The sequence below is a fragment of the Homarus americanus genome, unplaced genomic scaffold (assembly GCF_018991925.1).
Source record: "Homarus americanus isolate GMGI-L3 unplaced genomic scaffold, GMGI_Hamer_2.0 scaffold24260, whole genome shotgun sequence".
NCBI classification, from domain to species: domain Eukaryota; kingdom Metazoa; phylum Arthropoda; class Malacostraca; order Decapoda; family Nephropidae; genus Homarus; species Homarus americanus.
In genome coordinates this window covers 8018650-8039806 of record NW_024721079.1, presented here as the reverse complement: position 1 = coordinate 8039806, position 21157 = coordinate 8018650, and the positions used below count along the sequence as shown (strand labels likewise).

At 43.3% G+C, this 21157-nt stretch overlaps 1 protein-coding gene across 13 annotated transcripts in view; it reads right to left on the bottom strand.

The window, feature by feature from the left end:
• Nucleotides 1-5289, bottom strand: part of LOC121861523 (BLOC-1-related complex subunit 8 homolog) — a 113738-nt gene extending 108449 nt beyond the window's left edge. For 11 of the 13 annotated variants that reach the window (XM_042359356.1, XM_042359343.1, XM_042359349.1 and 8 more), the window contains exon 1: nt 5138-5246. The gene's annotated coding sequence lies outside the window, so the exon portion shown is untranslated. Of the gene's footprint in view, nt 1-5137; nt 5247-5268 lie in introns of those variants that run through there. The other 2 variants (XM_042359345.1, XM_042359344.1) reach the window with 2 other exon arrangements.
• Nucleotides 5290-21157: the final 15868 nt, after the last annotated feature.

The following is a 21157-nucleotide window of genomic DNA, read 5'->3' as shown; positions in this document are numbered from 1 at the left end:
CCGCTATCGATTGCCACATCTCCACGACTTTGCCGCCAATCTCGCTGGAGCTACCATCTTCTCGAAGATAGACTTCATGAGGACGTACAACCAGATACCCGTCAACCCAGCTGACGTTTATAAAACTGCTGTAACTACTCCTTTTGGTCTGTATGAGTTCGTCAGGCTTCCATTTGGCCTGAGGAACGCCAGCCAGACATTCCAGCATTTTATCGATAAAATGCTGAGAGAACTGCCATTCGTCTTCTCTTATGTTGATGACTGCCTCGTGGCCAGCCATTCTGAGGAAGAGCATTTGCAGCATCTAAGCCAGATCTTCGACTGCTTCCGCCAGTACGGGATCATCAACAAGGAAAAGCGCCAGTTTGGTATCACCCGAGCTCACGTTCCTGGGATATCACATCTCGCAGCACGGAACAAAACCCCTACACGATAAGGTCGAAGCCATCACCACTTTCCCACTGCCTCAAATGCAGAAGCATCTCAGGCGGTTCCTGGGACTCATGGCATATTTCTACCATTTTGTCCCTCGCTGCACTGTCTTACTTCACCCGTTCTACGCTCTTGTACCGAAAAATGACAAGACAGTAATGAGAGCCGTATTCTGGACGACAGAGGCAACACAAGCTTTCGAGGAGGTGAAGAAAGCCTTGGCCAACGCCACACTACCGAGCCACTCTCACCCTGGTGCACCTCTCAGCCTAATAGCGGACGCCACTGACACCGGAGTAGGCGCCGTACTTCACCAGCACATTTACAGCCGTGCAGAACCACTGGCCTTCTACTCAAAAAGCCTGCAGCCACAGGAAACGCAATACTCTATGCTTGGTCGTGAGCTGCTCGCCACACACCTGGCTGTAAAGCACTTCCGCTGCTTCCTGGAGGGGCGCGATTTCTACCTCTACACCGATCACAAGCCCCTTGTGTCGGCTGCCTTTAATACCTCGGGTTGGCACTCACGAACGGAGCAACGGCACCTGGATTTCATCCTCCAGTTTATGGCCAACATTCGCCACATCAAGGGTGTAAGCAATAACATCGCAGACGCCCTCTCGTGCATTTTCGCGCTCTCACCTGACAACTTTAATGCCTCCAAACTGAACTTCACGCTGCCTGCTGATGCTCAACAATGCGACAGTGACATACAACAGCTACGGACCGCGCATACAGGGCTCCAGCTTTGCGACATTCCTCTCCCCAACGGCAAGACATTGCTCTGTGACACATCGACCAACCGACTCCGTCCACTAGTTCCCCTGGATATGCGCCGACAGTTGTTTCAGTCGCTGCACTCGCTATCGCACCCTGGCATACGTGCAAAACAGACTCGTCAAACAGTGTTATGTCTGGCCCTCCATCAACAGTGATGTGCGAATCTGGACCAAGACATGCACGCATTGCACGGCCTGCCAAAGCTCTAAAATCCAATGCCCCACTAAGTCACCTGTTGGTACGTTTCTACCACCATCAGCTCGCTTTGACCACGTCCACGTCGACAATGATGGACCACTACCGCCCTCAGAAGGCTTCCGATACCTTCTAGCAATCTTCGACCGCTTTACTCGTTGGCCGGAAGTGGTACCCATCACCGAGATCACCGCACAAGCAGTCGCCAAGGCCTGCGTCTCTGGTTGGGTTGCTCACTTCGGGGTGCCCTCAACTGTGACAACCGACAGAGGCCGGCAATTCGAATCCGAGCTTTGGCATCAACTGATGAAACTGCTAGGTTCTTCCCGCATACGCACCACTGCTTACCGCCCAGCAAGCAACGGGCTAGTTGAGCGGTTTCACCACCAGTTGAAGGCAGCCATCATGGCCCAGTCGACACCAAGCAGTTGGACCAGGCATCTGCCGCTCATTCTGCTAGGGATCTGGTTAGCCCTTAAGATCGATTTGGGCTGTTCAGTGGTTGAGCTCGTTTACGGCTCTGGCTTGTGCCTTCCCGGAGAGTTTCTAGCCTCCACATCTGCTCCATCATCGCAGCCTAGTTCATACGTGGAGACACTCCGTAACTGTATCCAGTCACTGCATCTTACACCACGAATGCAGAGCTCTCAGTAGCAGGTTTTCATTGACGTATGGCACCTGGACCACCACTGCAACGCCCCTACGACGGTCCATTCAGGGTGCTCCACTGGTCGCCTAAGTTTTTTACGATCGACCCCCAAAGGGTTTGGCACACAGTCTCCAACGACCGGCTGAAGCCGGCCCACATCGACGAGGACGCAGATATTCTCAGCCCCAGCATAACAGGCCAACCAACGCTGCCTCCGGAAGCGACGCAAAACCTGCGACTACGCCACCACTATGCTCATGTCTGCGTACGAGGTCCGGCAATGTTGTATGGTCGCCGCTTCGGTTTCGACGCGTCACTTTCCTTACAAGTGATCGTCGGGAGGGGGCTGATATAGCGACTAAAGAATAATATTATGCAATATAATGTAATGTATAATTATGTAATAAGTATAATGTAATGTAATATAGTTAAACAGAATCCTATAATTGTTGTAACTAGCCATTCTGCTCATGTAACTGTTGATGAGCCGGCTGGCTGACGTTATTGAACTTGGTTCGAGACTTGAGCCGAGACAGCTTCATTCAGTCAGCCAGTATATATACTCGCGGGAGGCCTCGGAACGGCCACTCACTCTCGCACAGTTCTCCTAGCCACACCAATAAACTGGTAACCATAGCCTGAGTTTTCCTGGACCAAATCCTACAATACCAAAACCCATCAAAAAATTCTACCATAGGTTTCACCTCAAAATCAGTTTCTGTGCTAACCTAACCTGACCTAACCACCATTGTTCAGAAATTATATATTACCTAACCTGGCTAACCATAGGGGGGCAGAGAGATGGGGTGCTCTGCCCCCAGGTCCCCTGACATAGCTCATATCAAAGTAACCAACCTACCCTAACCTAAGCAAACTAATCTAGCAAAACCAAACTAACCTAACCAAACTAATATAACCAAACGCAGGTAACATCTACACTGGACTTAGAAAATATTCATTGACTTCCTAACAAATTAATGCGATTTTGGGTGAAATTTCGGTAATGCACCAGTCTCTCTCTCCGTTATTTATGTTTTTCGTAATGTTTAGACAATCCAAAGACCTTTTTCTTCTATGATATTTCCGCCGGAAATTAAGGATAACCGAGATATTAATTTTTCAATATCATTAGATTTGGTCAGTCACAAGTGTTGCCATTTGTTGTTTTCATCTCACAGAGAAGGTCTGACCACCCATCACGCAGTGCTCCTTACCTCCGTGTTGACTTCTTAAGCGTCTACAGCGCATATGCGGGGGGTGGTGTGGGAGTTTCTTATTGGCTATAGCGATAGGAGATTTAAAATTGGGCAAGAGTTTTTTGTCATAGCCAATGAACAATACGTGGGTGCGTCGGGAGCAGAGATTTTATTTTTCAGTACTAGAATAACCAGATATGGCTGAACAGGTGGAAAGAGCTGTGCCGACATTTTGATGGAGATTATTTGGTAAATTTGTTTCAGCACACCCATCTCTGTTAGAAAGTAAAAAATATATTTTTCTAGTGTATTTGTGTGTGTTTAGACCGATTATGACCTTCATTTCCGTCGGAAATTGGCCTCTTTTTTTTTTTTTTTTTTTTTTTGTGGGACATTTTCTGGAAAAAAAAAATAATGGCTAAGCAAATACAAAATACACACAAAAAAACACCAGAAAATCATAAACCTGACCAGACCTAACCTAACTGACTCTCACCATATGATGGAATCACTTATTTCTTACCTTATTGGCCTGGTTCTCAGTTGAGTTACCACAATGCTACATACTGTATGTTGGTCTTGACGATATTTACATTCGTTCTTGCACTTAGGACACTTTACTGAGGTCGGGAGAACACCGTGATATCGAAAAAATGCTATAGTTTCTTCGTTTTTTCCCAAAATACTTGCAATCAACTCCATATAATTGAAGTGACACCCATCGCAGACTTCCATGGTCGGAAATGAATTTGAATTTCCAAATATGAGAACCAAAATAAAAATTGAATTTGATTAGGCCAAAAATACCGCAAATTAAACCACAAATAATTTTAATTGGGTGCAAAAAAAATACGCTTTTGATTGGCCGCGTGACGTGTACGGGAACGCATGCGCGTGGTGATTTATGAAGGAGACAAGCAGTGTGGGAGGTGAGGTAGGCGATAATGGCGGAAGATTAATGGGAGATAATAGAGAAAATTTTGGATACGTTATCTCCGTTATTATACATTTGCGACGGTAATATAATAGAATAAAATTATCTTATAATTAGATGTCTTATTCGAATATGATAATAGATTAGTGGTAGGAGAGTTGTGTGCGAAAATGCAATAATACTGATTGTTTTACGTCAATTGCAGTTTCATCAGATAAATAGTGTTAGGTTAGGTTAGGTTTGGTTTGTTGGTATTTTATTCATGTGATCTACTCGAAAAGAATCGTTAAGATTAATGGGGGGGGGAATAAAAAAAACCTCTTGATTTACAGTTAGAAAGAATATCAAATTCGTTCGAAACGTCGAAAAACATCGGAAAAACTTATTTTTAATATCCAAACAAAGACCGGTGCATAAGTGAAATTAGTCTCGATTCTCTCGAAAAAGAATCATTTTCGACAGAAACGTTACTAAGAAGAGTTGTTAGAAATTATGAGGTATACTTAGAACTGGATCCAAAAATATTGTATACATGATGGGCAACTTGCAAATAAATACCTGATTATCTTGGGTAGTGTGCATACACTCTCTGTGGTGACCGGATAAAACCCCAACGGACAAAATCCCAGTCTCATATAAAATATAAAATAAAACACTTTAATGTTTAGGTTTGGTTAGTGTTGACAAATGACAACCCCGTTGGGGTTTTGTCATGGAACCCTCTCTCTATACCTGCATCGTCTGTGACTATTGTATTTACATTCACGCTGAACTTATAGGGTTATTTCACTAAATAAATGCGTATCTACATAAAATACTAACTCCCTACTGATTATTTAATAACAGTTTTTAAGGAAATCTCATTCATATGTATCAATAAAGCACAAAATCCAATTGTAAACATTATCATATTTCTAGAAAGGCAAGTATGAACCTTTTGATTAGTCTTACCCCATTGTCTAGTGCTGGACTCAATATGGTCACTCATCTGACAGCTGACTGCTGCCAAGGAATATCAAATATGAAGGAAAGTATAATGTCCTCCCAAGCAAGGAAAGTATATAAGAGGAAACGTATCTCACCTTACTTCGACGCCTCCGATTGGCGTCTCGTGGCAAGCCGTCACAAAGAAAGAAAACGATTTTATTTAACCTTTGTGGGTATACTATGCTATAAAATGAATATATACCGAAAACTACGCGATATACATCTATGCCTATATATTTTTCTTTAGATTTATTTCTTATACATTAATTACAAGTACAATTTTTTTTATAATTAGTTCATAAACACATTTCTACAAGATTCAAGTCATCCTCTTCTTCAATCACAACATATCTATGCTAATCTTTTACTTTAACTCTTTGCCTTCTAATCAGCTCGTTAGCTGCTTGGGCGGTTGGTCACGTCTCTGTTATGCACGGTTGGCAAGTACTGGGCATGAACTGGCTCTTGAATATATTGGAACCTGCTCACGTGTTTGTCAAGTCTGGTCTTGAAAGAGCTCACACTCGGTGCCGTCACAACACTTTCTGGGAGATTGTTCCAAGAGTTCACAACTCTCACTCCGAAAAAGTTTGCCCTCAGTTTTCTGGACTTGCGGCTTCTTCAATCTTGAGCTGTGACCCTGTGGGGTTTCTTGATGTATCCACTACAACCCCTTGTGGGGCAAGCATCTGCCAGCTCCAAATAAGGACACTCAACTGAGTAGTGCCCCTTGAGATGCTTATACACCTCAATTAGGTCTCCCCTTGCCCGTTTGTAGTATAAGCTAGGCAAGTTCAGGCGCTCCAATCTCTCAGAGTAGCTGAGGTGCCGAAGTGCAGGCGGCAGTCTGTGGGTAATGTGAATACTGAATATGTAGTGGATTCCTCCCCTACAAGCACCGAACCTTCTCGAATTCCCCAGCCTACGCCTCAAGCGCCGCTCATGGAGCGGGGGTCAACTATCTACCCACGTCTACCCCCGCCTTATAAGGCCTGACACCGCTGTGACCAGTCTCTGTCTTTCTACTCAGTGCCACCAGCAAGCAATACCTCCACCGCCGCTCCCGCCAGCGACCTTGGCGTCCCTCAAGCCGCGTGTCCCTTCTCTGGGCACCCTCACCACCCACCTCTCTCTACTCAATGCTTATTACCATGCTACCTACCCAGCAACAATCTGCATTGTACATCCAATACAATATGTATACAGTGAGCACATTGTGAGTTTCCTTTCTCCATCCCATCCTGAGTGTGAACCAATATCTCATACCTCCACAATATTTCCTGTTTTTCTCCTTGTACATTAACACACGTTCTGAGGCATGACCCCTAAATTCCATGATGTTGAGTGAGTCTTTCATGTAATTCAAGATACTGTATATGTTTTTCTTCTATGTACTTACAAATAAAGTACACTAAATCTCAATGGCTTCACTCTTACTAGGGTTGGTACGCACATACACACAATTGTAAAAACTGCGCCATCCACACATTGAGCTAGCTACGCTAGTGCAGCTTTAATTTATTTTCCCACTTAGTACCGTGACTTACAGCTACGCCTTCAGGAACAAACTGGCAAAGATATTGTGAAAATTGTATCCACAAATTTCATCGAGCTGTATTCAGATCAAAGAACACTGCAGATATAGCTCAGGTACAAATGTTGATTTCTTGATGATCTGTACTCACTTTGTAGTGGATACTCTCCCCTACAACTGTCGACTGATCACCTGCCGTTCGCTTACCAGCCAATCAGTTTACAGCCAGCAACGTCGACAGACTAGGTCTCAGGTGCTGACGGAGGAGTACTATAGCTTACCAGCCAAGTTCAGCACACCAGTCCTCTCTCGCGTACTGCATGGTGATTGGCCTCGCACATTTCACACCTCGCATCTCTGATCCTAAGCAGCCGTATAAATACGCGTAGGCCTGGCTGCGGAGTTCGACTCCACGCTCCCGATCCAACAAGACCTCTCAACAAGCTTTACTGCTGGACCCGGAGCTGTGAAGACCGCCCTTTCTCTGCTGCCATTGTTGGCCAACTTTCCTGACCAGACCATTCACCACTGACATCGTCGACAACATCTCACGAGGGTTTTCGGTTTATCTAGCATTAGTTTTGCCCTCCCCACTGGTGGTGTGAGTGACCCACATCACAGCTGGAGAGCAGCTATAGCGCGATATTCCCGACGTGGTTTGACCTCTTTTCCTTCTACTACTATCTTTCCTTTTTTTGCTCTGGCCTAGGGACCTGCGGTCCCCTCTGTAACTGTTCACCTCCCTCCCAGGAGATTGTGAACACGAAAGGGGGTTGGAGCAAGAACCCATCCCAGCCGAGTCTTTCCAGGAAAACCGTGATCATGCGGGTCCACCTGGAAAGAGGGTAGCAATCCTCATCCTTACCCAATAGGCACACTTAGCTCACGTCTATAAATGAGCAGTCACATACACTAGGAAGTAGGTTTCCCCAACGGGGCTCCGGGAGAGAAGCTCAGGAACCACTCTACGACCACCCGGCCATCAAGTGCCTGTGGGGAGTGTTGAAATTCCTCCGTTACTTACTCAACCGGAATAGGTAGGCTCTGAAAAAAGGAAAAAAAAACACTTAACCACCGGTTATGGAGTGCGTACGCCCTCTTAACCGCCGACCCGAACCACGACAGGCTCCACACAGAGAAAGCGAACCAGCTGCGGGCCTTCCCTGAAGCCCTGAAAAGCAAGAACAACGTCATCCACACTACTGCCACCGCCCCCAACAACTCCACCACCACTGTTACCGCCACTGAGGATGACAACTGGACGAAGGTTGAAAAAAAAAAAAACGCAGACGTGCTTTTTCGGGAAACAAAGTCTGTCAAGCAGCCCAAAAGGCACCCATCACCACCACCAGCTCACCCCCAACAACACTGCCAAAATTCCGGATCTCGAAAACGGACACGAAAACGACATATGCCGCCATCACAGAGATGGAGAAAGAAAATTCACTGGCCAGGTTCTCAGTGCGGCCCAACCTAAAGGGGGAGATAATTATTCACTCCAAAGACAAGGACTCCGCCACCACCCTCGACACTTACCTGAAAAACACCACCACTGTTGCATCAACCAAGCTAGACCTCGCCCAGAAACTGATGAAGTCAGTAGTCCTCCGGTACCCAAAGGAGCTACCCCTCGAACCCCTGGAGAACCACTGTACTGTACTCTGATATTCAGGTTGTCCCTGGGTTACATATGAGTTCCGTTGCTACGGACATTCTTAAGGCGAAACACATACACTACTGTACTTACAACGCGATGTTTAAAATCCTACTATATCGTAGCTCAAGTCCTTATATACAGTACATCTAAAATCACTTAATTTAAGAGAAAAGAAGGAGCAGAATGACAGAATAAGTAAATGAAAGTAAAAAATAAGTCATTAGGTAAAGGTACAGTACTGGGTAGTAGGCAGCTATCAAACAGGGAGGTACTCACCTAGGAAGATATTGGAAGCAAACTGTGTTGTCTAATGTAAATTTATAGTTTAACTTTATGGGCCCTCTTTCAAATTGGCAGGATACTGATACTGTACTACCAAACTGCACAATTGCAATAATATTGATAATTACACAATGCCTGTATGCTATTTCGTTTGGTACACAAACTATAACAATAAAACATTTTATTTTATTCAATATAAGTACTGTATATAACAATTGTGTATTGTACAGGTAATTTATTCAAATATTTGTAAAGTGCATTTAACACTATCAGTTTCAAAAGTGTGCACCAAAACCATTGGATATTGGAATTATATTCCAACATTCCCCTATTATTATTTATTTATTTTAGAAGAGTGTGGGATTGCCCTCAAGAAAGTTCCTCTAACTCATAGTCCAGAAACTCATCAGTGTTGCCACATTTTGAAATTTGATTATCTTGATCAGGTTGTCAAATATCCTTAGATTTCCTTTAAAAAAATATTAAAATTCCTTATAAACTTCTTTTGATGAAAAATTCCATTGAAAAGAAAATTGGAATATTTCTGTAGAGCAATTATGGTAGATACTGGTCCTGAGTCTCCTGACCCCCAGGGCCCACTGCTAAATATACAGTCAGTCCTCGACTTACGACGGGGTTAGGGACTGACGACCAGGTCGTAAGTCGAAAATAATACATAGAACATCTAAAATGGGCATCTCTTTTTCTTCTCAGCACCACGAGAACTCTCACTTTTACTCTTGCCAGCCATTTTAAAGGGAATTACAAACGAAAATTTTGTCAGTACAGAGAGCGATCACTAACATTGGGACTTGAAAATACGTAAGTTGAAAAATATTTTATACGACTGCGACGGTCGTATGTCCGGGTGGTCGTAAGTCGAGGAGTTCCTGTATTAATAATGCCTATAGTCACATTACCCACATATTAATGCAAAAGTTAAACACTTACAGGAAGCAGACTGAAGTGCTGTAAACCTGCTTTGACACTAACAAAGTGAGTTAGCATGATGCGGCACTATAAGTACTGTACAGATACAATAAGTTACAACAAATTTATTTATGAAACTCCTTTAAAACTCACTATATTATATTTTCTTCACGATGTTTTCATTATTTGAATCCATATACAGTATTTTGATTAGAAAATTAAATAAACTCACTTATTTTATTCCCAATTCCTGATTTCCTTAGATTTAGCATTTCCATAAAAGTTCCTTGTGAGCACCAAATTCCCTGATTTCCTTGAAATTGGAAACAATAAAACTCAGTCCATTGTGATTGCCTTTTACCAGTAACATATAAAATAAAGTGTTAGCAGCAAGGAGGTTTAATATAGGTGGAGATGGCAATGAGGCACACTGAGTGAAGCCAGTTTGGCTGGTGACTGCCATATTGGTTGGGGGTAGGGTGCGAGCACCAGTACAAGTAACTTACCTTTAATTCTTCACTGAGAAATAAAGTGGAGTCAGTTTTGTAATACTGTAGAGGGTACAATTATATTTTTAATGAGACACCTTTCATTAAAGACTAAATTATACACAATTTATGAAATACTGTAATAGGAACATACAGTACACTGCTTGTCATGACAAAAGCACTATGCTCCATTTTATTTGCCAGTAATGAAAGTTAAAGAATTAAAGATAAGTTGCTTGTAATGGCGCTAGCACCCTACCCCTACCAATATGGCGGCCACCAGCCCACGCTCGCTTCACTCCCCACTGGGCCGTGCGGAGTGATTGCAGCCCCCACCTATATTAAACCTCCTTGATCAGTAGTATCGGCTGAAATTCCATCGGTACCGACACTCCCAAAACAGGCTGATACCATCGATACCAATACACTGGTACATCTCTACCTTATACTCTAGCCAGTATTTAAAATTTTCCATGTTTTCAGGTCTGTTTTACACCCTTTTTAAAGTGCATAAAAGTAATGTACTGTACTACCTAATACAGCATTGTTAATTTATATTTTTATCCTCTTCGCCACTGATCGGCTTGTTAGCCGCTTGGGCGATCGGTCACGTCTCTGATTACTTTTCCTTTTCATTTATCTTCTTCACCAAAAGATCGGCTCGCTAGCCGCCCGGGCGATCGGTCACGTCTCTGTCACGTACTGTTGGCAAATACTGGGCATGCACCGGCTCCTGAATGTACCTGAACCCGCTCCAGTGTTGGTCAAGTCTTGTCTTGAAAGAGCTCACACTTCGTGCCGTCACAACACTCTCTGGTAGATTGTTCCAAGAGTTTACAACCCTCACGGTTTTCTGGACTTGAGGTTTCTTCAATCTTGAGCTGTTGTTTATCTATACAGTACTACATTGTTTCTGTTATTCATCTCTCACACACATACAGATATATACAGATGCATAACCAGAAGGTTCTCATGAAGGTGGTTTATATAAGTACCTCCTTCTTTCCTCACACAGCCAAACTGAGGAATGCTCTGCCTTCTGTGTTTCCATACTTATACAATGTCTCACTTCATAACGCTGGTTTTCCGGCATCTTTGTGGTTTAGATTAACAGTATACCGGTAACGTTTTTCTTCTCTATTTTCAATTTCTTTCTGTTCTTTTTTTTAGCCACACCCCCCGAGGCCCCGTTGTGGGTCGTTTGACCTGTGTCCGGGTGGGCTAATTCCCGAAAAAAAAAGAGGTTAGATGGTGCTAAAGGTAGCACCAAGTTATTTTGGCATGGGGTCCTGAGGCACTGCCCGGTGGAGGTCCAGGTAGGAAAAACCTCAGCTCATTTTTTCTCCAGGTTATGGGAGGTTTGAATTACAGCCACTCCTTGACTTACGACGGGGTTAGGGACCCAAATCAAGGTCATAAGTCGAAAATGCGAAGATAATACATACAAAATCCAAAATGGGTGTTTCTTTTTCTTCTCAGCACCACAAAACTCTTACTTTTAAGCTTGACGGCCATTTTAAAGGGAATTACAACAACAAAAAAAATCTCAGTTCACAGTGCAATCACTAACGTCAGGACTCGAAAATACGTAATTTGAAATTTTTTTGGTACGACTGGGGCGGTTGTATGTCCGGGTGGTCGTAAGTCAAGTAGGTCGTAAGATCAAGGAGTAGCTGTATCTGAATCTACCCATACTATGCCTTTTTGGCCTTTTATTTTTTAAATATTTTGATTTTGATCAAAATCTCATTAAGGTATACTGTAAGTTAGGGGTGTCAAACTCATTTGACAAGGCGGGCCAGATTTAATGAGTACACAGTATGCGGGCCAAGTAACATAATTATGAGCACTTTGCAATTACCTCTCAGGTGAGTAGTACGACAAAATAAGAAAGGTGGATTTAGTCTGCGCTCGTGCGAAACCCTTAAAAACAAACAAATCAGGTGTTTACTTACCTTGATCAATCTTATTGTTTGCTACTGCTGCTTCCTGATAATTGGCACCTCTTGGTATGGACCAGTGCATCAAAGACTGAGCTGAAGCAACCTTCAGTATTGAATTAAGGTGCGCATCAGTAAGTTGAGACCGAAGCCAAAACTTGTTCAAGTTCATCACAGAAAAGAGTTGTTCACAGACATATGTACTTCCGAACATTGACATAATCTTTGACGCAAAACATTTAATCCTGGGATAATTTGGTCCAAATTATTGTTAAAATGTGCCAACATCAACACTCGAAAACTAGTTCCTCAACACAGAATCACACTAGTACTTGAATGACTGGCCAAGCAAGAGCCTACTGCATCAGAGTTTTCATGTCTAATACCTGTACTGTACGGAGTGTATACATGAACAGTAGTCAGTCGGCCCATCTCACAACTCATACAGTGGCACGCTTACAACCACAATTAACCGTTAAAACCATCTCTAGTCTTATTGTTCTTTCATTGGTGATGTTGATTGAGTATTTTGTTCTAGGAAACAGCAGACTATTTTATTCAGCTGAGGGATACACTCTCTATTTAGTTTTAGCTCCTCAAGGTAAGGGTGGAGCAGCAAATGGGCCGCGAGCCGCATGCAAGAGTGTGTCGGGCCGCATGTTTGACACCCCTGCTGTAGGTGCTTCTGAAAATACTGGTTAAGGTTCTAGTTATAAAATAATTTTGGTAATTAATTCTTCCACATACTCTTCAAAAAATTTCACAAATTTTCCAGCCTTAAAAGTTGTTTTTCTGTGTTTCTGCGTTAGGCTGGGGCAATTAAACTAATACCGGAGAATTCAGCCATAATGATATAGTACAGTATTTTAAAAAATGTTAAATCCTCAGGCCTCAAAATTCCACCTGTCACTCGTGAACCATTGACATTTTGCAGCTTTTTTTTTTCTCTCTTTTTTTTTTTTACGGGGAATAGCCCACTCAGGCACAGGTCATCGCCTCACAACACGGCCTGGGAGGAGAAAAGAAAAAGATTATATTAATCTACACCAAGAAGATGCTAGAAAACCAGCTTTTTAAAGTGAGACAGATTGTATGAGTATGGAAACACAGAAGGCAGAGCACTCACAGTTTGGCTGTGTGAGGAAAGAAGGATGTACTATAACGGGTTATTCTAGTGTGACCGACATCCAAAAAGAAACTGTGGGCACCGCGAGCAAGACGAATGTTACAAGCCCATGGCCTTACCAGCTGTACACAGGTTACAAAACCCACCACGGCCGGATTCAGGAGTGGGCAAAATGGGCAGCTGCCCAGGGGCCTCCACATATTACAATATTTTATTTATTTGTTTATTCATTTGGATTATTTTTATTTTTATTCTCTAAAATTCATGTTTATCTATTCCATCACGTAAAACTATATTCAGCAAGAAGCGTGATAGAAATTAGGCTAGCTACTCCTTGAAATTCATGAATACCTGGCTTTCCTATGAACCGTATATTTTTAATATTTGTTATATAACTGCATATGGCTTCAAAATTCTCCAAAGAAGTGTTCAAATTTCCAAATTTTCCCGGGGGGCTTACAGCGCCCGCCGGAACTCCCAGATGTTTAGGCTCGCTTCACTCACCACCCCACCCTCTTGGGTAGTTATAATGAGGGGGGCTCCACAAAGAGACTGCCCATGGGCCTCCACAGGTCTAAATCCAGCACTAAAACCCACCGAACATTGCCCGTTAAAATACCTGTAAAAGAGAGAGTGAAGCAACATTGTGGCGAAGAGAAAGGGAAGAAAGATTATCAACTAAAGGAGGAGAGTTAATAAGACGAAATGCCTTTGATTCCATCCTAGCTAACACTTGGACAGAAGAGCCACCCCAGATATGAAAGCAGTACTCCAAGTTAGGACAAATGAATCCCTTATAAACCTGAAGCAACTGCTCAGGAGTGAAGTAGCTACGCCATCAGTACAGCATTCCCAGCTTTCGGGAGGCAGCTTTAGCTATGTTGTGGATGTGTGGCTTCCATGACATATTAGAGGAAATAGTGAGACCTGGCATATCTATTTTAAAACTTGGCAGAACGATTGCATCCTGAAATGTGATTGGTGGGAGATCATCTAATTTGGAAAGTATAACTGGTAAATACTGAGTTTTATTACTATTGAATTTAACCAAGTTTCTACCTCCCCATTCGGAGATGCTGCACAGATCCGCATTGATAGATCACATATCAGCTTTAGAAGAAGATCTAGTTTGAGAATTAGGGGGAAGAGAAAAATGTGAAGAAGAGTGAAGAGTAGAATCATCAGCGTAAGAATGGATAGAATTAGTCATAGTGTGAAGTAAATCAATAATAAAAAAAAGGAAGAGAGTGTAGTGGATTCCTCCCCTACAAACGCTTGTCGCTGAGTAGCCGACCCAGCGAATTCCCCAATGTGCCTGGTGGTCTAGGTCAACCAGCACTGCCTTACATGCCGGAGGTCAACTATTAAGCCACGCCTACCTCCGCTGTATAAGACCTGACCTCGTGGTGACCTACCTCTCACAACATTCGCCAGCCAGCCTTCGTCGTGATTGGACCTCTCTTCTGATCCTTCACAGCCAAGCCAGCCAGCCTGTCTCTTACCGTTGACGACCGGAACGCAAAATATCACCTCACCAACCAACACTTCTACACTTGGAAAGCTCGTCTCTGACAAAGCCCTCTCTGTGCCTCCCCACTGATCAGGGGTGACTCCTGATCAGAGGCGGTCCAGATTGGGTGCTCTGCAACGGTTTCCTGTAGAGGACGTCGGCCGTGACCCCACTGGTGTTTCTTGCACCAGTGGCTATTCTTCCTTCTATTTCGCTCTGGCCTGGGGACCTGCATCCTAGAGGTGTATTCATCCTTGGGTCCTCCCTGTAAATGTTCACCTCCCTCCCAGGAGTTAGTGAACACAAAAGGGAGAAAGAGCAGAACCATCCCTCCGCCGAGCCTTCCTGGGAACCGTGATCGTGCGGGTCCACCCGGGAAGGGGGTCGCATATCCTGTATCCCCCCCCCCCCAAGTAGGTACACTAGGGCTCACGCCTATAAGTGAGCAGATTAGATACACACTAGGGAAGTAGGCTCCCCTGACGGGGCTCTGGGTGAGATACACGGGAACCACCTTTCGACCATTCGACCGACAAAAGGCAGTGGGAGGTGTTGTAATTCCTGTGGTAGGTTAACTCACCCAGACTATGTAGGCTACCTAACGTATTTCAAAAGGTGCCTTGTCCACCTTGCCCCTCTACAATGAGGGCACATAGGGTAAGGATACGCTCCCTTGCTGGGGATGTAACCGAACCACAGAGAGCTCACTAGCTGAACTGCTCGGCGCAAAACTACTAATAAAGATCACGAGCCTTATTACAACCAAGGATTCATTCATCGCCCTCTGCCTGACAGAAGAAGACGTTGACTCCCTACTGTCGAACGACAGCATAAAGGAATTGAAGAAGCAGCGATTCGAAGTAGTAATCCCACCACAACTAAGAGCCAGGAAGACTGTAGTAGTTAAAAGACTGGACAGGACCATCACAGAAGAATCGAGCGAACAACAATTGAAACGTGACCTGGAACAAAGAAATCAATGGGCCAAAGTAGAGGAGGTAGTTAAACTACCTAAACTACCATCTATGCTGAAAATTAGGTTTCAAGACATAGGAATGGCACAAAAAGCAATACAGGAAGGATTCTGTCTCTCCTACTACCATATAGGCAGCAATCAAGTTGAAGAGGAAGAATTTTTTCCCATCACGCCTTGCTGGGACTGCTACAAATATACCCACTTAGCCATGGACTGCCCGAACAAAAACACAAAATATTGCTCCGAATGCGGGGAGGAGGGACAAACATTCCGGGAGTGCAAAAGCAGTGTAACTCCTAGGTGCCTGAACTGCCAAGGGGACCACAGAACACTGGCAGCACGCTGTCCAGCAAGGAAAGCGATTGTAAAGGAAAGGAGGAAAATTGAAAAGGAAAGAGCACAGGAAAAGCAAAACAGGACATACTCGGCTGTAACCAAATTAACAAAGGAAACAACTAAAGTCCTTGAAAAGGTAGCCTCACAACCCCCAGCTCAACCTGGGAAGTCAACTATCGGTTAAAATCATGACGGCAATAATACACGCCCACCTCTTGAATATTGCCAAACCAGGATGCTTTGCTAAAAGGAAATGTTTGCGGCAAATAACCTCCCAGACATGGAATTCTCCAACGACGTCCCCTCATCAGAAATCTTCAACCTGATCTATAAACCAGCGGAAACCGCCAGTCAGGCGCAAGTCACCCAATCACAAGCCACTACCGACAAACCCCCCCAATCAGAAAGTAGCGAAGAGGGAATGGAAGAAGACGAAGAGGAGCAGGAACCCATTTCACAACATGAAACTGTTATACAACCTGAACAAGCGTTCGTATATAGCACCCCTAAAAAGACCAAAATGGGAATTGTGGCTCCACCACCGTCACCAAGAAAAATGACAGAGAATCAGGACCTCGAGGAGGAAACCGGTATCAGGTTTTACACCTACTCAGCCCCCCAAATACTCTCAACCGAAAGACTACTGGTGGAGATAAGGGAAGGAAAAGTAAAATATATATATACAGATACAAATATGGAAGATCACCATATAGAAACACTAATAAAGAGAGGAAGAATCCTGACCAAATATAATAGAATAGAAAAGGTGGAGCAATCCAAATACAGGAAAATTCGCCTCGACCTGCACACGAAGAGGAGGTCTTCAGGAGAACACCGATCATGCAAAATGCCGCAAACAAGCTCGAGACATCACCATTCATAATCAACAGACTTAAAATAATTCAACATAATGTCCTGGTCTGGACACATACAAGAGCACACGAATTATACAACATATATCGTACCCTAGACCCAGACGTCATCATACTAAATTCTCAGGGCAGGGATAATTAAAATAAAATCAAGATATTTAATTACACAGTATACCAAAAAAACAGCCAAAATCCTTTACAAGATGGAATTGCCATAGCAATTAAAAGAAGCATAAAACATAAAATCCATGATACATTCCAAGAAAGCTTTCTGGCAATAGAAATTAACAGCACAACGGGTCCAATCATAATCGGCACCTGCTACCTCCCTCCAAGACGACCAATTTTTCCAATAGCAGACATGCTCAGATTGATGAGGAGGAACATACCTGCATACTTTCTGGGTGATCTCAACGCTAGACACCGCATACTAGGACACCATACCAACAACGCAGTAGGCCGGGTCCTGAACACACTAGTGAGCCACGGCAACGTGGTACACCTCGGACCGGAATGCCCCACGTACATCAGAGCAGGCCACACAGGATACCCAGATCTCGTGTTAACAAATCAACACCACCACCTAAACATACTACTCGAACCCGGCCCAATATCCACTAGTGATCATCTCCCTATCATAGCCACACTCTCCACAGCCCCAATACAGATCCCGGCCAGGCTAAGATTCAACTATAACCGGGCTAACTGGGAAAACTTCAAACAAGAAATAAATAACCCGCAACCCATACAAGTACACAACGGGCATACTTCTCTAATAGACCAATCACTGGATATATGGTATGAGCACGTCAGCCAGGCCATGGAACACAACATAGCCAAGACCACTTACCGAACATTACCACACCCTCAATAGTAGGGTGACAATAAAAAGTGAAAGTTTTTATTTTTAGATGGCCATTTGTCCAATACTGCGTACCCATGAAAAAAGAACACAGGCGAAATCCTGGGTCATTTGGACAATATTTAGAGGTGGCTCAAGCCATTTGAAGTTAACACTACTGAAATTATTATTGATTTTTTCTAATTTCTTTATTTATGAACCGATTACTATGAAACTTTGCAGGTATATGTAGAATGCAAATTCAAACTAAAGTTGTTCTAACATTTTTTCTAAAAATGAGTAATGAGTATTTTGGCTGGTGCAGCTATTGGCAATGCAGAGGGGAGGGAGAGGCGGGTGTCAGTCGGGGTAGGGGGAAGAGGTTGTGTGCCAGTGTCTGACTGGTACAGTAGCATCAGTTGTGTGTGAGACGTGACGGTGGGTGTGTGTGCGTCGCTCTTGTTGCAGTATTACAGTTAGTACCATTGTCTTTGTCTAAAATCAATGCATCAATTTAGGTATATAACACTTAAAAAACTTTATACAAGTGATCTTGCATGCCGTATGCTTTATGGGTGCTGTTGTTTGCATAACAGTAACAACATAAGTTACATAAATGTTTTTGTTTGTTTCAGGTTCAATGGAGAGTACACGTTCAAAAACTGAAGTTTGGCTCATTGGTCAACACATAGCCGAAATCACGGGTGCACAACTTCCTTCAAGAGGAGATGTTCTACGTCTGTTTTTCCACGGTCACAATGAACATAAGAAAACAGTGAATGATTCTGCGAGTGAAGTTGCAGCATCGGTTATTAGTTTCTGGAATAAAGCACGGATTCCTACCATAACTGAGAAGAGTATTGGACGAAAGGTAGTGGATCTTTTTTAATGTGGAAGGGACTTAAGAAAAACTGCACTCGCACTACAGACACACAACGTAAGAAAGAGGAAACTTTTTGTGATGAGTTAGAGGACCTCTTCGATGTTGCCCACCCCAAGGCAATGCAGCTCTTGACCATCAAAGAAGACCGAGCATTCCTGGCAGCGCAACGAGAAAAAGGGAGAAGAGGTGTAATGGCAGGAGTAGACAAAAAGATTGCTTGTTCCATCAAGCGTCGGGAAGAAAGCAAGAGTAAGCAATCTCTACAACAGAATCAAGCCAGTTCTGCTCTTGAATATGATGAGTTGGGTTCTTCATCTGAAACAGAATCACAATCAAGCTAGCAATCAGGTGTCTCGATGGAGCTCTACCCAAGTTTAATCTCCGACGGCCCGGAGCACTTCACCGAGCACGGTGGATGGCTAAGCTCATTTATGTCATGAAGATCCTGATTTTTGCTAATCAGTTTAAACTAACTGCTCGTGAGACATTAGGCTTGAAACGATTCACATTCTTTATGCTAGAGGTGTATGTCAGTGCATGGTTCACGGCCTCCGTTCCATCCTCCGCTCCTGCTAATGATTTGCTGCTCCTCCAAGACCTGTCAGAGTACCACGACGTCAAAATATCAAGAACATGTCTCACAGTCTTCGGTCGTCACCTGTGGTACCTCAGTGAAGGCTTGGTGGGTCTTGCACTCTTCGATCCACAAGTTAATGCAACAATGAAGACAAACATAGTTCGGGCAATCGTTGAGAGGAAGGCGACCGAGGATTCACCAAAACGTGCTGCTCTTCCTGCCACATCTTCCCTTCCCACAAAGCAGCTCTCAGACTTTGCTTCTAGAGGATCAAACTTTCTATTTGAAAGTCTCAAAATGAAGACTTCTTTTTTGTCCAAGGAACCTGACACATGGTCTGATGATGAAGACTTCAAAAATGGCGTCGCAGTTGTGGGTGGTCTCAGAGTCATCAACGACACTGCAGAGAGAGGGATTGCCTTGATACAGGCATTCAACAGCAAGATCACGAAGAGTGAAGACCAGCGCCAACATCTGCTGCAGGTTGTTGAAGAGCAGAGGCGGTCACAACCAGGGACATCAAAACAGGACCTTACAAGCAAAAAGCGAAAACAATGAATGGGTTGTCCACACCTCTCCCACCCATTGATGTAAGCGTGTTCACTGCAGTTTCATTTTAAAAAGGAATTAATCATTTATATGTACAGTGTACACATAAACTTGCTCAATATGTAAATTTTAAAATAAACCTGCATATTATGAATATTCGTATTTTTTGCCAAAAGGATAAAACTTCAATTGACTTGAGCTACCTCTAAATATTGTCCAAATGACCCAGGATTTCGCCTGTGTTCTTTTTTCATGGGTACGCAGTATTGGACCAATGGCCATTCCATTTAATCAATTTTAGAAATTCACCCCTATGCACTATTGTCACCCTACTCAATACTCACACCAATCAAGAGTCATACAGACACAATTTAGCAACCTAATTAAACTAATCACACAGCAAGGATGGACACAGGAATGCAGAAACATATACAACATAATACACGAACAGCTAAAAAACATCTCAAAAGAAACATACAACAGGAACTGGCAGAAACTGATTTCAGAAACGGAAGGAAACTACCATAAACCGAACCAATTCTGGCAGAAAATAAAGCACTTAATGGGAACCTCAAGCAATGAGTCAAACTATATGATAAATAGTAATCAAGTCAAATTAACAGAACCAACCGAACAAGAACCGGAATTTAGATCTTTCTGGAGTAAGATTTTTCAAATCATCAACGAAGAAAACTTAAACTTTTGCATGACCACAGAGAGGGAAGTATCCAACCATATGTCGCAAATAACCCACATCTGGCAACCGAGCCCCACGATCGACCTGAATACACTGGATGACATGTCCCCACTAAGCAAACCAATCACGGTGGACGAAATAGTAAGAACAATCAATAGCTTTAAGAACAAGGCTCCTGGAGAGTCAGTAAAATAAATAAACTCATTTTACAGCAATTACCAAGCAACATGGTACTTCTACTAAGAAATATATTCAATGCATCCATAGCTTCAGGCTACTACCCAAAGAAATTCAAGACAGCAATTATCAGACTGATACCAAAACCGGGAAAAGCCCCCACAGCAGTAGAAAACTACAGACCAATCTCTCTCTTAGAAACACCGGGAAAAATTTTGGAAAAAATAATTAACCAACGATTAAGAACACACCTGGAACTGGAATACAAATACAACCCTAGACAACACGGATTCAGGAAACACAGAGGAACAAACACAGCCATAGCCCTTATATACGAAAGTATTGCAAACGCAATGCATAATAGAGAACAGTGCAACATAGTTTTAAGGGATGTGGCAAAAGCGTTCGATAAGGTCTGGCACTTGGGACTTAAATATAAAATAACCAATCAAGAACTCCCTAACAACTTCACTTCTCTACTGTGTAATTTCTTAGACAATAGAGAAGCACACATTATAATAGGCAATCACAAAGGTCCAAGCTTCAGACTTTATAGTGGAGTACCACAAGGAAGTAATTTATCCCCAACTCTTTACACAATTTACACTT